At 37.5% G+C, this 16,094-nt stretch overlaps 1 pseudogene; it reads left to right on the top strand.

Moving 5' to 3' along the window:
• The first annotated feature begins 9,546 nt into the window (after positions 1-9,546).
• On the top strand, positions 9,547-10,950 carry LOC122483261 (annotated as a pseudogene).
• Positions 10,951-16,094: the final 5,144 nt, after the last annotated feature.

The following is a 16,094-nucleotide window of genomic DNA, read 5'->3' as shown; positions in this document are numbered from 1 at the left end:
TGGATAACCTAGAAGTAGATAAATTCCTAGAAAAACACAGCTTATTAAGATTGAATTGTAAAGAAACAAACTCTAAGCAGACTAATAAGTAAAAAGATTAAATTCATAATTAAAAAACCTTTCAATAAAAAAAAAAAACTCTGGACCAGATGTCTTTACTGGACCACTCTCCCAAACATGTAAAGAATTAAAACTAAATTTTCTGAAACCTTTCCAAATATTTGGAGACAAAGGAACATTTTCAACTTCATTCACCATGGTACCAAAGCCAGACAAAAATAGTAGAATAAAACTACAAACCAATACCCCTGATTCCATGCAAAACCTCAACAACATACTAGCAAATAAAATCCAACAGCACATTAAAAGGATTATGTACCATAACCAAGTGAAATTTACTCCTGGAATGGAAAGATGGTTCAATATAGGAAAACCAATCAATGTAATGCACTATACTAACAGAATAAAGGACAAAAACCAAATGATCATCTTAATTGATGGGGAAAAATCACTTCACAAGATTCAACACTCATATATGATATAAAACTACAAGCTAGGAATAACAACAAATATAACATAATAAAGGTCATTTATGATAAGCCCACAGCTAAAAACTCAATGGTGAAAAAACTGGAAGCTTTCCCTCTAAGACCAGGAACAAAGCAAGGATGAAATCCTTACCACTTTCATTCAATATAGAATGAGAAGTCCTAGCCAGAGAAATTAGTCGAGATACAAAGGCATCAAAATGGGAAAGAAAGAAGTAAAATTATGTCTGTTCACAGATGACATCATCTTATAACATAGAAAACTCTAAAGATGCCACAAAAAATGTTAGAATAAACAAATTTCTCAAAGCTGCATGATACAAAACCAACACACACAAATCAGTGATACTATTAATGAATATCCAAAAAGGAAATTAAGAAACAACTCCATTTAGCATAGCATAAAGAAGAATAAAATACTTAGGGATAAACATAACCGAGGAGGTAAGAAAGATTTGTATGCTGAAAATTACAAAATCTGAAAGAAAAGGAAGAAACAAATGGAAATATATCTAGTGTTCATAAATTAGAAAACTTAATGACCAGATGGTCTTACTACCCAAGGTGATGTATAAATTCAGTGCAATCACTGTCAAAATTCCAATGATATTTTCTGCAGAAATAGACAAATTCATCCTCAAATTCATATGTAACCGTAAGGACCCCAAAGGGGCAAACAATCTTGAGGAAGAACAAAGTTGGAAGATTCACACTTTCTAATTTCAAAACATAACACAAAACTAAAGTAATAACAACAGTGTGATACTGGCATAAAGACATACAGATATACCAGTGTAATAGAGAGCCCTCGTATATATGGTAAATGATCTTCCACAAAGGTGCCAAGGCCATTCAATGAGGAAAGGATCATTTCCAATAAATACTATTTGGAAAACTGGATATTCACATACAAAAGAATGGGGTAGTTTTTTCTCTTATGCCATGTACAAAAAATAACTAAAACTGGATTAATGACTTCAATATGTGATCTAAAACTATAAAATTCCTGGAAGAAAACATAGGAAAAAAGCTCCATGACAATGGACTTGACAATGATTTCTTGACTAGGACACCAAAAGCGTAGGCAATGGATACAAAAATGGACAAATGGGACTATATTAAACTTAACATTTGTGTATCAAAGGACACACTCAACAGAGTGAAAGGCAACCTATAAAATGAAACATTGCAAAATCGTATATGTAAATTATCAAAATACAGAATATAGGAAGAATTCTTACAATACAACAACAAAAGAAATCAAGTAACCCAATTAAAAATAGGCAAAGGACTTGATTTTCTCCAAAGATGGTATATAAATGACTAAACAAGCATATTAGATGCTAACATCACTAATCATAAGAGAAAGGCAAATCAAAACCACAATGAGATATCACCTTATACCCATTATGATAGTTATTATTTAAAAACAACAACAGGGACACCTGGGTGACTCAGTGTGGCTTCCACCTTCAGCTCAAGTCATGATCTCACAGTTTGTGAGTTCGAGCCCTCCATCTGGCTCACTGCTATCAGCGCACAGCCCACTTCTGATCTTCTGTCCCCTTCTCTCTGCTCCTCCTCCCTCCCTCTCTCTATCAAAAATAAATAAACATTAAAAAAACAGAAAGTATTAGGGATGTAGAAACATCGGAACCTTTATGCACTGTTGGTAGAATTGTGAAGTGGTACAACTCCTCTGAAAAACAGTATGGAAGTTCTTTAAAAATAAAAAATAGAACTAACATATGATCAGGCAATCACACTTCTGGAAATATATCCACAAGGATGGAAAGCAGGGTTGCCGAGAGATATTTTTATACCCATGTTTACAGGAGTACCATTCACAATCATTATGACACTAAAGCAAACCAAATATCCATCAGCAGATAAATGGACAAACAAAATCTGGTATATTCAAACAATGGAATACTATTCAGCCATGAGAAAGAAGGGCATCCTGCCATTTGCAACAACATGGGTGAATCTTGAGGACATTGTGCTAAGTGAAATAAGCCAGTCACAAAACAACTTAACAATGAAGTATCTAAAGTAGTCGAATTCACAGAAACAGAACGTAGACTGAATAGTCATTACAGGATCTGGCGAGAGGCAGAAAAAGGGAGTTGTTTAATAGGTACAGAGTTTCAGATTTGCAATGAAAAAGTTCTGGTGATCTGTTTCACAACAGTGTAAATATACTTAACACTACTTTAACTGTGCACATTAAAATGGTTAAAGTGGTCAATTTTTTTTAACACAATACAAAATTAACATCCTACATCCTATATAGAGCTGTAATCTCCAAAATTTTTTTGTCTTTCCCCTCCATCTGCCTTCCCCCACATATATACATGTATTCATAATAACATTTATATACTAATATTTAGCTAATGTCTCAAGGTGCAATATACACATATAAGGGTCATATGTAATGAATAGTGAATGGTGTGTATAAGTCTGTATTTTCAAAAACATTGTTGATAATTTTAATTTTCAAAATTTTGGCCATATATCAGCTCTAATGAGGTCCTCATTTTATTTATTTTATAATGAGACTTACAAAGAATTTATACTAAAATAAAAAGTATCGGCCATTCCCTTATTGGTTCCTTATGCTTGTATGATTAACATTATTTCAATTTGAAAAAAAAATTGTGCAAGAATATTTAAAGCTACTTTTTAATCTTTCAAGGTGAATTTATCAAAACTAAATATCACTATAAATCCACTCAAATGATCACATGTATATTGCAATATGAAGCAATACAATGAAGGCAAATGGACAGGTGTACCAGTGTCCATCCCTCCACACTGCAAAACTCCCCCTTTTCCCAAAGGATCGCTCAGGTGCTGTTGGTGACAGATGACTAATGGTCTGACCTCAGGACCTTTGACAGCACTAGAGTTATTAATCAATACATTAAAAAGTGATTAAGCTTAATTTTCCTTTTAGATGGAAAATTAATATACATATTTTAATATTTCCTTCTTGTGCAAGTTTCAAGGTCTACCTTTTTTTAATATTAAATACATTTTTAGTCTAGGCTTGTCATTTCTTCAGTAATATTGTACCTAAAAACAATGAGCAGACTTCTTATCTGTTTGATTCCTATCAGTTTCATTCCTATCGGTAACCAACATTCTTTCCTATAGTTCTCAAATCTGCAGTTTTTTGTTCTCAAACCATCCCTCTCCTATCATGTCCTCTGCTTTCTCAACTTAATGTATAAGACCCTGTAATCATGTGGATTGGTTGGCATTGATGGGATGGAAACATCATTAATCTGATCTTTGCTGCAAAATCAACTCTTTTCTTCGACAGAGAAATCTTAGTGGGTGTTCATCTCTTGAAACCATTTTTAAACATCTGTCTCACTCTTTTAAGTCCACAAACAATAGCTTTGCCTAGTCCTGACATCTGACCTCCCCTATATCACCCCATCTCTGCCTGACTCCACCCAATTCTTGCCTCACCTTATCTCTTGTAACACACTGGCAAAAAGCGACCAATAATGGCCAACATATCCTAAAAAAAATTTTTCCCCCAATTACTTCCTAGAGCTATATGCTTGGAGATAGGTGGTTTACCTTCCATGTTACTCATGGGGGAGTTTTACCAAGTGTTTTTACAACTCTATAACATGAACCATCAGATCTCTGTCTCTTATATTAGGCTCTTTTCCATGTCACCTGTCTCCTAATTGCTAACCCAGGGCCATGTATTAAGCAGAACTCTACTCCAATGTACCATTTCCATATTAGGTAATGTCATTCTACCTGCTACAACAAACAACCCCAAATCTCAGTGGCTACATTCAGGAAAGGTTTATGTCGTACTCTAATTATGTTAGACGGCAAATTTGGGGAAAGTGATACTATCAACTCCATGAAATCACTGAGAAATCTAGGCTTCTTGTATCTACTGGTCCTACCCTTGGCCTCTTCCCCACTCAGCTGGCAGCGGGAAATGAAGTGGTTAGTTATGTATATTTTGTTATAGACCAAACCTAAAATGGGTATATGTTACTTTCACTCCCAAGCCACAGCCGTATTAACTGCAAAGGACACTGAAGAATGTGGTCTAGCTGAGTATCCAGAAGAAAAGGCAGTTTGAAAAACAACAGTCTCCTCTTCAGCCCATGGATGAGTGAAATTGGCCCCTAAACTGGTCCCCTGCCTTTACTTTTGCTCTCCCATGATTCTTTTTATTTTAAGTTTATTTATTTATTTTTGAGAGAAAGAAAGAGAGAGAGAGAAAGGGAGAGAGAGAGAAAGAATGAATGAGAGGGGGGAAAGGCAGAGAGAGAGAGAGAGAGAGAGAGAGAGAGAGAGAGAGAGAGAATATCACAAGCAGGCTCTGCACTGTTACTGCAGAGCCAGATGCAGAGTTCAAACCCACCAACTGCGAGATCACGACCTGAACTGAAACCAAGAGTCAGACATTTAACCAACTGAGCCACCCAGGCACCCCTCCTATAATTCTATTTTTTTTTCAATATATGAAGTTTATTGTCAAATTGGTTTCCATACAACACCCAGTGCTCATCCCAAAAGGTGCCCTCCTCAAAACCCATCACCCACCCTCCCCTCCCTCTCACCCCCCCATCAACCCTCAGTTTTTCTCAGTTTTTAAGAGTCTCTTATGCTTTGGCTCTCTTCCACTCTAACCTCTTTTTTTCCTTCCCCTCCTCCATGGGTTTCTGTTAAGTTTCTCAGGATCCACATAAGAGTGAAAACATATGGTATCTGTCTTTCTCTGTATGGCTTATTTCACTTAGCATCACACTCTCCAGTTCCATCCACATGGCTACAAAGGGCCATATTTCATTCTTTCTCATTACCACGTAGCACTCCATTGTCTATATAAACCACAATTTTTTATCCATTCATCAGTTGATGGACATTTAGGCTCTTTCCATAATTTGGCTATTGTTGAGAGTGCTGCTATAAACATTGGGGTACAAGTGCCCCTATGCATCAGTACTCCTGTATCCCTTGGGTAATTCTATTTTCAATTCAAGAGCAGACAGTTTTTTTTCACACGGTTCTTCAACACCCCACAATAATGCCTCATTTTATTTGTAGTAAAGGCAAAGTCATTCTAGTGGCCTATCGTGCCCAACATGTTATGGCCTCCGTACGTCTTGGGCTTCATCTCCACAAATTTCTCTCAATCTGCACCTGACACAGTGGACTCATAAATGTTCTTAAATGTCCTCAAATGGGACAGGTGCAGTCTGGCCTTGACGTGTTTCTATTGGCCTTAAGGATTCTTCTTCTAAACATCTGCATGACTAAGTTCAATATTTCCTTTAATCTTTCTCAAATGTCACCCTCTCAATGAGATCTGTGCCCAACTCCCAATAAACCTGAATTCTAGCATCCAATATACCTGCCATGGCAGGTACCATACAGTTCTTTCTCCCCCTGCTATGAAGCAATTGATAAAACTATACTTTCTGGTTGATGGTCTTATGGTTGGAAGGGACCATATGACAGTTCTTGTCAATGACCTTTGGATGGAACTGAGATGTGGTCCTTCTTGGCCAGAGTAATTCACCACCTGGCCAAGCAACCACCTGGCCAAGACTCTGGGCTCTCTTTTCTTCTGGCAATCCAATGGCTGATTTAAACCACAGAACTTCTAGCCTTTCTGACTACAGACTGCTTATTTGTTAAATTTACCACTCCACTCTGTCTTCCATGGCAAGAACAGGAGTTTAAGGGGCAGGGATCTCTATCTGTCTTATTTATTACAATATCCCAAGTTCTCAAAATAATGCCTATTATATATTAGATGTTCACTAAATATTTATCAAATTTATGAATGAATATATGAGATCCCGAAAATTATATACTGGATGAAGAAATCAAAAAAAAAAAAAAAAAAAAAAGAAAGGACACAGAATAGGCAAGAAAAGTCTCCAAGGGATCATTGCAGACAATGAAAAGGTAAAACATAAAAAGTCAGTCTAAATACTTAATTATCTCACACACAGACTAGATGAGTATACACAAATATATTTTATAAAGAACACCAGAAATACATCCATATGTTTAACCAGGTTTATTTTTAGGTGTACAACTTGTATTTTCTTTACTTCTCTAATTTTACCAAATTCTAATTATTAATACATAGCACTATACAAACCTAAGGAGTTGAAACTTAAGAATATCTAGGTATATAGTATCTTCTGGTTTTAGTTGGATACCTACATACAATATTTCTCAGTTCCTGTTATAGTTTGATTTAACCATGTGCTTAAACTGGGGCCAATGGGATATAAATAGAAGCAATGGAACTCGAGATAATGTCCTTAAAGAAGCTTATCTAGGAATCTGTGTATTCTTCCTTTATTTTTTAAGTTTATATATTTTGAGAGAGAGAGAGAGACAGAGAGACAGAGAGACAGAGAGAGAGAGAGAGAGAGACCGACCATGCATGGGAGGGGCAGAGAGAGAAGGACAGAGAGAGAGAATCCCAAGCAGGCTCTGCACCATCAGCACGGAACCTGATGCAGGGCTCAAAACCACGAAGCAGGAGATCATGACCTGGGTCGAAATCAAGAGTCAGACACTCAACTGACTGAGCCACCCAGGCACCCCTCTGCATATCCTTCCTAACCCCTGGGTGAGAAATGTCAAGCACTGTAGTGGCTGGTTGACATTGACAGAGCTGTCCTGCCATCCCTTCTCAATTCCCCTTTGGATTCATGATACAAGAGAGAAATCAATTTCTAACTTATTTTACTCACTAAACTTTATAGTCTATTATAGCAACTTAGCTGTTATTCTAAATACCACTAAATTCAAGGAGGAGGGGACTACATGGTTGGCTTATACTATTTTTTTGTTTAACATAAAGACAAAGATATTTCCCCATTTCTTTCTCTTTGTATGTGACTATAAAAACTATCATAATGTGACTCTCCCTTTTCTGAAGAACAATATTTGTTAAAAATAAACAAAAGTTTTCAAAATCTTGCATTATTATGCAGATGCAATAGTATAATATGTGTAAATATTTGCATAAATGTATATGCATCTTTATAGCGACAAATCTTCAACAGTTAACACAAAAATTCCTAGGCAAAATTTGCTATGTAGAAAAATAGGATACAAAGAAATCTTATTGATACTAGCTCTTTTCATCAACACCTAATACAAAACTAATGAATATCTGTATAGATAAAAATATGACACTTCTTTCATCACAAAAGGGTAACTTTTCAGGCAACAGTGTTAGTTTTACTTAAGATACATCCTTTGTTACACTTCAGTATAGCATGGGAAAATGCATATGGGGAATGCTCTATGAAAGCACACCAAGTCCATACTTTGTATGATTATATTTGTAAATCTTTATTTTAGATCAATTTGGTACAAGTTGTTTTCATTGAACAGGACAGGATCTGATTAAATTGGTTTTGTTCTATAAATGTATAGCTTGGTTTATTTCCTGAACTCTGTCTATGATTTGCATTCCATGGTCCCTGCTGTTCACTGACACCTACCATAATACAATCATATCCCTCTAGTTTTGTTCTATTTCTTTTCGTACCTCCTCTTAATTACCCCTTTTGTACCCCTTGTCTATGGTCTCTGTGTCTCTAATACATGGAGGTACTAATTTCACAACCCCCAAGGCTTGTCAGGTTAAAGATTAATGAGCAGACTATACTCAGAGGCTTTGGAAAGGTTAAGCATAATTACAAATGGGTATTTTATGCAATGCTGGAGATGTGCAAGCTGTTTTTTAAAAAAGGGCAAGAAAAAAGGTAATGAAACTTATGGGATTCATGTCAACTATTGTATTCTCAAAAAAAAAGTCTTGTTAAAATGAGAAATTAACATACTAACTAAAAGGGCTTGTTAAATTCTACCCTTTGTTTTATTCACGATTAAAACACACGTGCACACACACACATACACACACACACACACACACGGTAAAATTTTAGGTACAGTTACAGGCCTGTACTATCACTGATTTTTAATTTTACTTTTTCTTTATTGTGAAAAATTTTTCATATTTAGACTAAAAGGAAAAGTTATGGTTTGAAATAAATACAGTAGCTAAGCATTGCTACTGGAGAAATTAAATAGCATTCAGAGAGGGAATACGTAGTTTCCACTTGAAATTTTATAGCTCACCATGAAAAGAGCTACTTTCCACAGAAAAAAATAACTTAAACCTTCTTTAGAGGTTCAGTTACACAATTATTGTAAAATATAAGCTGAACATCTGGCCATCTTAGCACCAGGGGGATGGAAGTAGGATTATAGTAATTAAAAGAAATCCAGTCAGTGTTTTACTAATTATAAAGTGTTACCAGGGTTAAAACATTCTTGTTTAAAAGTCAGAAATCTGTTGACCTAATTGGAGATGCTTTTTCCCAAAATGTTTCAGAACAAGGGAATATGCCGGAATTAACTTTTCTCAAAAGGAAAAAGAGATGGGGCGCCTGGGTGGCTTAGTCCGTTGAGCGTCCGACTTCGGCTCAGGTCACGATCTCACAGTTTCTGAGTTCGAGCCCCACGTCAGGCTCTGTGCTGACAGCTCGGAGCCTGGATCCTGCTTCGGATTCTGTGTCTCCCTATCTCTCTGTTCTCCCCCTGCTCACATGCTGTATCTTTCTCAAAAATAAGTAAAGATTAAAAAAAAAATTTAAAGGAAAAAGAGAGAGACAGAGAGAGAATATTAATCTCTGAATGTTGAGTTGAGAAGTAAGAGTATTTTGAGGTTTTGTTTTGTTTTGTTTTGTAACAGAGATTAGACATTCCTAGTGTTAATTCATTTCCTTTCACAGTGTAAGTCAAGCCCCTACTAAGGGCAGCCCCTGTATTTGTCTCCCATAATCCTCCACTTCTGGCACTCAGGGACATCACAACTGCACTCTCTCATATTTGCATCAAGATTTTTCTCCATCAACAAAATTCCAGCTTTTTCACAATGGGTTTGCCCCCAGAACACAGGTGTTATGAACACCACTGCTAAACCTAAACCAAAATGGGAAAGGAAGAGACTCCTATCAACATCATCATCATTGGACACGTAGATGTGGACGAGTCTACCACTACTGGTCATCTGATCTCTAAATGTGGTGGGATCGACAAAAGAACTATCGAAAAATTTGAGAAGGAGGCTGCTGAGATGGGACAGGGCTCCTTCAAGTATGCCTGGGTCTTGGATAAACTGAAAGCTGAACGTGAACGTGGTATCACCACTGATATCTCCCTGTGGAAATTCGAGACCAGCAAGTACTATGTGACCATCACTGATGCCCCAGGACACAGAGACTTTGTCAAAAATATGATTACAGGCACATCTCAGGCTGACTGCTGTCCTGATCGTTGCTGCTGGTGTTGGTGAATTTGAAGCAGGTTGTCCAAGAAAGGGCTGACCCGTGAGCATGACCCATGAGCCCTTCTGGCTTACACACTGGGTGTAAAACAGCTTATTGTTGGTGTTAACAAAATGGATTCCACAGAGCCCCTCTACAGCCAGAAGAGATACGAGGAAATTGTTAAGGAAGTCGGCACCTACATTAAGAAAATTGGCTACAACCCCGACACCGTAGCATTTGTGCCCATTTCTGGTTGGAATGGCGACAACATGCTAAAGCCAAGTGCTCACATGCATTGGTTCAAGGGATGAAAAGACACCTGTAAAGATGGCAATGGCGGTGGAACCACACCGCTTGATTGCATTCTGCCACCTACTCATCCAACTGACAAGCCCTTGCGTCTGCCTCTCCAGGACGTCTATAAAATTGGTGGTATTGGTACTGTCCCTGTGGGTTGAGTGGAGACTGGTGTTCTTAAGCCAGGCATGGTGGCCACTTTTGCTCCAGTCAGTGTTACAGCTGAAGTAAAGTCTGTTGAAATGCACCATGAAGCTTTGAGTGAGGCTCTACTTGGGGCCAACGTGGGCTTCAATGTCAAGAACGTATCTGTCAAAGATGTTCGTCGTGGCAATGTGGCTGCTGATAGCAAAAATGACCCACCAATGGAAGCAGGCGGTTCAGGATAATCACAGCTCAGGTGATTATCCTGAACCATCCAGGCCAAATCAGTGCCGGATACACCTGTGCTGGACTGTCACACAGTTCACACTGCCGGCAAGTTCGCTGAGCTGAAGGAGATTGACCGTCATTCTGGAAAAAAGCTGGAAGATGGTCCCAAATTCTTGAAATCTGCTGATGCTGCCATCGTTGATATGGTTCCTGGCAAGCCCATGTGTGTTGAGAGCTTCTCTGACTACCCTCCTCTGGAACATTTTGCTGTTCGTGACATGAGACAGACGGTTGCTGTGGGTGTCATCAAAGCAGTGGACAAGAAGGCAGCTGGACCTGGCAAGGTCAACAAATCTGCCCAGAAAGCTCAGAAGGCTACTTAACTGCCCCCACTACCTGCCACCCCAGTCTTTATCAGTGGCGGAAGAACGGTCTCAGAACTGTTTGTGTCAATTGGCCATTTAAGTTTAATAGTAAAAGACTGGTTAATGGTAACAATGCATCGTAAAACCTTCAGAAGGAAAGGAGAATGTTTTCTGGACCATTTGTTTTTTTGTGTGTGTGGCAGTTTTAAGTTATTAGTTTTTAAACTCAGTGCTTTTTAATTTTTTTTTTAATGTTTATCTTTGAGAGAGAGAGAGCAAGCACAAGCAGGGGAGAGGGAGACACAGAATCCGTAGCAGGCTCCAGGCTCTGAGCTGTCAGCACAGAGCCCAACACGGGGCTTGAACCCATGAACCAGGAGGTCATGACCTGAGCCAAAGTCGGATGTTTAACCAACTGAGCCACCCAGGCGCCCCTAAAATCAGTACTTTTTAATGGAAACAACTTTGACCAAAAATCTGTCACAGAATTTTGAGACCCATTAAAACAAAAGTTTAATGAAAAAAAAATTCCATTAATGCATTAAATTTTTAATCTCATTAAAAAAAGGGGAAAAACCCACCCTTTTAACTCCATTACTTCTTTATCTACCACACCATTTTACTCATTTTCTTTATAGCAGAATTCCTCAAAATACTTGTGTATTTTTCCAGTCTCTGATTCCTTGCTTCTCAATCTATTTTAAATTCTCTCCAATCAGACTTTCAAAATCACTCCAATTAACTGAAATGACTATTGTCAGGGTAGTCGATGGGCTCTCCAAATCCATCATCCAATCTCTGTCCTCCTCTTCCATGGCTCATCAGCATTTGGCATATATAATTCCTTCCTTCTTGATACATTTCCTTCACTTGCCATGCAAGACATTTGCAAGGAACTGGCTTTACACATTTGCTCCACCGCATTCTCCTTTCTAGCTCCTAATCTTTGGAGTTCTTGCTGTTGTTTAAGGAATGGCCCAGCATAGTTCCTGAACATTTTCTCTTGTCTACCAAAACTCTCTCCTTCAGTGAGCTAATCTAGGCTCATTTCTGGACTTATGACTGTTAGGCAAAAATTTTTACTGTCAACCAATCATTTATGTTCTCCCTCAAATTGCCCAGACCCCTCTCAGTTACATGAGTCTATTGGGTTGGCCATCATCAACAGGAATGTCTATCTCTTCTAGGCAAAGCATCTAAGAGTTGGTCTGAGATCTTCCCGCTCATGATGGTGGTGATACCTGGTGACAGTGACGGCCTCATATTGGAAGAGTGGAGTTCTGGGATGGAACTGACTTTAATATCCGAATCCAGTGCTTGGAAATGAGCTGCTCCAAGAAGAGTGTTTGGATAACAGACCTTGAACAAGAAATAATGCTTTTTTTTCTTTAAGCACAGGGTCAGCAATTTTTTTGTGTGTGCAAAATGACAGATGATAAATATTTTAAGCTTACAGCCATACCATCTCTGTTGCGGGTATCGATTCTACCATTACAGAGAGAAAGCAGCCATACACAAACTGTAAATAGGTGTGGCTGTGGTCCCAATAAAATCACACTTACCAAAAAGGGTGGTGGCTAAGATTGGCCTATGGACCATTGTTTGCTGAGCTCTGCTTTAAGCCAGTAAGATATGGGGGTTTCCTTGCTATCATAGCATATAGCTTGGTCTATACTGATTAACACAACTTTCAGATTTATGTGGTCATTCCAGACCTCCAGGCACACATATGATTGCCATAGGGTCTTAACTGCTTTCCTCCATTGTATTTTGTTTTTACCCTTTTCTCTCCTTCAAAGGTCAGTATCATATTATCAAAACATAAACTCGAACATGCCACTCTTTTGCTCAAAATTCTTCAATTGCTTTCTATTTAACAAATGTCTAAAATTCTTACAATAGCCTGGAAATAGGGTAACCATTCATTCCAGTTTGCTAGGGCAGTGGTTAGATATAATCATTAGGCTTATCTCCTTTCACTTTCAAAAGTGTGATGGGTTATATTAAACATAAATTTATAAAGGGGGTTGTGCCTGGGTGGCTCAGTCGGTTAAGCATCCGACTTGATATCAGCTCAGGTCATGATCTCATGGTTCATAGGATTGAGCCCCACATCAGGCACCATGCTCACAGTGCAGAGCCTTCTTGGGATTCTCTCTCTCCCTCAACTCACGCTACCTTTCTCTCTCAAAATAAATAAACACTTTTTAAAAAGTATGAGGATTTAGCCCCATAACACCTCAATAACCTAATTTACTGCTATTTTCTAATCTTTCATACTGTGCCAGCCATATTGGCCTCCTGACTATTTCTTGAACACACAAGACACCATTCAATTTTAGGACTTTTTATATATGCTATTCCCATTTTTTTGTATGTTCTTCCCCAGAAATACACTTAGATTCCTCATTATCTTTGCATCCTTCCATAAATGACACTTTCTAAATGTGGCCTTTTCAACTATCTTGTTATAAATTGTACACCATCCACTAATCCACTTTCTATCCACCTCCCTTAAGTACTGTTCACCATAACTCTTAAAACTATCTATGACATACAAGATTGATATGCTGTCCTTACTTAACTCATTTACTGAGAAATCTTTTCACACCAGAATATACCCTCGATGAAGACAGCTTACCTCCTCAAACCTACATCAATGGCTTTATATAGATGTCCTACAAACACCATTTCAATGAATAACATCTAGAATGAAAGTAGCTAAGTCTTAAAAGAGGGATTGTCTCTCTTCAACTTCAGTTGCATTCAACTGACTGGGATAATTTATGTCATAACCTGAATCTCCTAGAACAGAGACTCGGGGAAGCATGAAGTAACAATACTTCATATGGAAGGTCTAATCTTCATTAACAATGAGGAAAGAATCAAGTGAATGAGAATATTATGAGAAGCCATGCATGGTGATGTCCTACAGTGTTCTCCATTGCTTTGCAAAGAGCTGCTTAAAGACCCAGAGGACTGTTTCATAGGTGATTTTGCTCAGGCATATGGAACATCTCCTGAAAGGCCAAATGGAGAAAACTTACCTTGGCTCAAATCTATTAGAGGGAGAAAGGAAGCAAATTGATCTACTCTTCTCACTCGTATCTCATGTTTCCCTTTGGTCAAAGTTAGCTGCTTGGGGATTTAATGCCCCTGAACTTTCTGGTTGCATTATTTGGTTCTTCTGAAACTGCTTGAAAAGTCAGATCTTAAATCCTGTGGTGTGGTATTTTATTTAAATTTGTTAGTATTTCAAGGAGCCAAAGACACAAGTCTGGTTGGCCTCAGGCAGAGAAACTGTGTAGACCCAGAGAAGGTTAGGAGGTCAGGGTAGCTGCTGAGAAGGAGCAAGAGGTTGAGTGTCCAGGAGTCAGGGAAGTCAGAGGAAATTTGAACAGTACCTAGGATGTGTTTTTTTATAGCCCACTTTTTAAAAAATGGACACATCCATATTTCATGGCCACAATGACTACATACATTTCTCTTTTCCAGGAAAACACATGTATTGATTTTGTTTTGTTCCTTTTAATTAGCAATATAATGTTAGTTTGTGGATAGATTAGGTAGCTGCCTAGAATGAATGATCAGCTTCGAATAACAAATTATTAAAGATCTGCTAAACGTATAAGAAAAAGTGTTGCATGCTTAGAATCTAACCTGTGAAGAAATCCCACAAAACTTGAAAACTAATTTGCACAAGCTGCTCTAACAATGGCTAAATTGTGAATTATGAGTGTGGCCAGCTGGATAGTAAATAACCGACTTCTATTACCAACAACTCACAGGACATACAATCGCCAATGACAATGTTTCACCCTCCCAGAGAAAGTTGAGGTTCTGTCTTCATAATGATAGTGGTGGAACTGAAGATGTGCAGTGAGTAATACTGACTTCTTCAGAGGTAAATGTAGCTTAGAACGTAAGAGAGAACAAATTCCTTCCTTAGTTTTTGGAAAGCATGCTATCTAAGCTGCTTTCAGGGGCATGCATGTTAGATTTCTCCCCATAAAGTAAAAGAGAATCTGCTTTTGCATTTCAAATTACCATGCAGAGCTACCATTAACTTCCTCATTTCAACACAACTATGGACATAGAACTGACCTAAGAAGAAATGACCAGATAGCTAGATGGTTGAATATGCAAGTTCCTCTTAAACATGTTAAGTCCCAACAGTAATGCTCCAACTTTGGAAATCTAGGCCTATTCAGTAAACAAAATGTTCCCTAACACCCCTACTTGTGAATTAAAAACATAGTATTTTAGGGACATATGAAGGATTGGTCTCCATGTTTTGAAGTCATGACTCAGTACCGATCACTCCGTTGTTGACACAGGAAGAGACCCTAAACTTAAACCTGCAAGTATATTTCATGAGATCGCTACTTAAGCTAGTTTTTCAGTAACTTTGAGCATCAAAAGGAGAGTTTTACACAGTTTAGCTCTACTTTGGGTAGTCTGGTAAATGCAGTTACTAAGTGTTCATGACACTATCTCATGATTTCAAAGTTAAATATCAAATTAGGAAGTATCATCTAATTTTTTTAAAGATGCAACTATTTAGAAACAAAAATTAAAACTTCTTCCTTAACCTTTAATTAAGTTTCTTTTATTGTCCTTAAGAAATGATATGACTAGGATTTCTTTGTTATTTCATTTAGTAGTAATTTAATAATACTATTCATTTAGTAGTTATTACATTTAATTTATGGCTATTAAAGTAATACCCTGATAAAGAATAATAAGTAAACTTTTATCCACCTGATATACAAACCAGAATGCATTTATCAAGATTTTCTCACTGAGAACATTTCAACACAAATGATACCTACTAAACTAACAATATTGGAACAGAAATAAGTTAAGAAATGAATGGTTCTAAAGGCTTGCAGAGTTACTGTCCCTTGCTCAAAATTTCTCTTTCCTGGTTTTTCTATCAGTTGGGATTTCTGCTGAGTTTTCCTAGGTACATTTCCAATAATGAAAAAGTCTCAATTTAATAGCTTTGGAAATACAGTAATATTTTGTCCATTAACAGGAAAGCATTTTCTTCTTAATAAGGAATAGACTAATGACTGAAAAAAGAAGATGACAAAGTCAAACTAAAAATAAAGGCCAGGTCTTCAAAAAATAGTAAAATAAAATAAAGTAAAATAAAAAAC

The sequence above is a fragment of the Prionailurus bengalensis genome, chromosome A1 (genome assembly GCF_016509475.1).
Source record: "Prionailurus bengalensis isolate Pbe53 chromosome A1, Fcat_Pben_1.1_paternal_pri, whole genome shotgun sequence".
NCBI lineage: Eukaryota > Metazoa > Chordata > Mammalia > Carnivora > Felidae > Prionailurus > Prionailurus bengalensis.
This window is presented reverse-complemented; position numbering and strand designations above follow the sequence as displayed.